Here is a 1,774-nt window from a genome sequence, read left to right as displayed (position 1 = left end):
TTACATAATTAAGAAACTAACCTTCCCCAAAATAAAAAATAGGAGCAGGATTGGGCCATTCGGCCCCTCGAGCCCGCCATTTAAAAAGTTCGTGGCTGATGAGATCTTCGACACAACGCAACTTTGCCGCCCGTTCCCCATAACCTTTGACTCCCCTGTAGCTGAAATATATGTCTATCAGACATACAGAACCCGTTTGACGTCTTACAGTGTGGCCCGAGGGATAGTGTGGAGAAGCTGGGATTGCTTTCCTCTGGAGGCTAAGAGGAAATTTAATAGAGGCTTGCAAAATTACAATGGGTTTTGATAGAGGAAATAAAGACAAACGCTTTCCAATGGCAGGAGGGATGGTAACCAGAGGTAGAATTGTCTTATGCAGCGAATGTTAAGGCCTCATGAATATCAGGATAAGTTATCACGGCCCAGTTACTCTGTCATTCGAGTCTTGCACACGTTGCTAATGTGGCATTTTTCACACTGGCAATGAGTTGACTGATAGCCGTGCTGTGATAAGCTAAGTTTGTTAGGGAGATGCAGTCGGCAAAATAATACATGGAAGACGGATAATAACCGTGACTGTTCTGACACTGCGAGGCAAGGAAGCGAATGCTGCACCTCGGTACCGAATGATGCGCTGCTGACTGTTGAGGCAACAGCAGCGGTGTGGAAAATTGAAAGGTTGATGAGGTGCAAGCATTGTTTCGCGCGGGTGCTTTGATTGCTGGCATTTCAAACAGCCAGAAAACGCACTGGTTCCCTGACCGGGAATCGAACCCGGGCCGCGGCGGTGAAAGCGCCGAATCCTATCCACTAGACCACCAGGGAAGCTGTGAGAAGCGGCCTGCCAGCAAGCAGAACAAGGCAGTCTTTCCTCCTTGCTGCTTTGAAATTCAGGTCACTTTCACGCCAGGCAAACTTTTCGTACAAGATGACATTTTTTAGGCGAGATCACAAAGGACATGTTCAGGAAACCACAGCATCAAGTGCGTGTAGGCGTCCACCTGAAATCTATTTGCTTCTGTGCTTCTCTCAGAGATACACAGTCAGAGAAAAGCCGTCGGGATATTGAATAATCAGCACCAAAATATCAAGGACAATACAGAGGAAACAGTAATGCACTGCTTGAGACAAAGACTCAAACATATGCACGAACACAGATGTGTGCTCACTTTGTGTGAGTATGTCTCAGATATCCATATGATTCATGGAGGCGTGCAGTACAGTGTGAGGCCATTCGGCCAATCGTGCCAGTGCTGTCCACTTGAAAGATCAGACGTGCTTTCTCCCGCTGTTATCTGCATTTCCCTGTCCTCTCTCGTTCCGCAGTGCCCCGCACAAAAGACAAATAGAAGGAGAACACTATGCTAACGAGGAATTGATGCAGGAGGTTTTGATGCAGTTCCTCACCGTTTAAAATTGTTTTAGGTTCAATCTTTCGCTGTTGATCTTTTCCAAGGAGCGCTTTAAGGTGCTGCCAAAACGTTTAAAATTGGGGATGTTAAAATTCCTTCCCGTCGGGGAATTTCACCCCGGTCTCCCGCGTGACAGGCGGGGATACTCACAACGAGACTAAAGAGGAAGTGAGCAAAGCAATGTCTGTCAGAGTAAGAATCGAGCCTGTTACACAGGAACAGGATGCCATTCAGCCCCTCAAAGCTGTTGCACAGCAACAGGAGCAGAACATTCATACCCTTGATCCACTTGCACAGGTACAGCTAATAAATTATTTATGCTCATGTGTTTGCTATGAAATGAATTGTTAAAAAAATTAGCC

The 1,774-nt window shown here is 46.4% G+C and overlaps 1 non-coding gene across 1 annotated transcript; it reads right to left on the bottom strand.

Annotated features, from left to right (window-relative positions):
* Positions 1-753: 753 nt before the first annotated feature.
* trnae-uuc (transfer RNA glutamic acid (anticodon UUC)) lies at positions 754-825 on the bottom strand. Its single transcript has one exon. It is a non-coding gene; the product is annotated as a tRNA-Glu (tRNA).
* Positions 826-1,774: the final 949 nt, after the last annotated feature.

The sequence above is a fragment of the Somniosus microcephalus genome, unplaced genomic scaffold (assembly GCF_052327205.1).
Source record: "Somniosus microcephalus isolate GS21.2 unplaced genomic scaffold, FLI_Smic_1.0 unresolved_chr8, whole genome shotgun sequence".
Taxonomy (NCBI): domain Eukaryota; kingdom Metazoa; phylum Chordata; class Chondrichthyes; order Squaliformes; family Somniosidae; genus Somniosus; species Somniosus microcephalus.
Note: the sequence above shows the minus strand (reverse complement) of the source record. Positions and strands in the feature narration are given on the sequence as shown.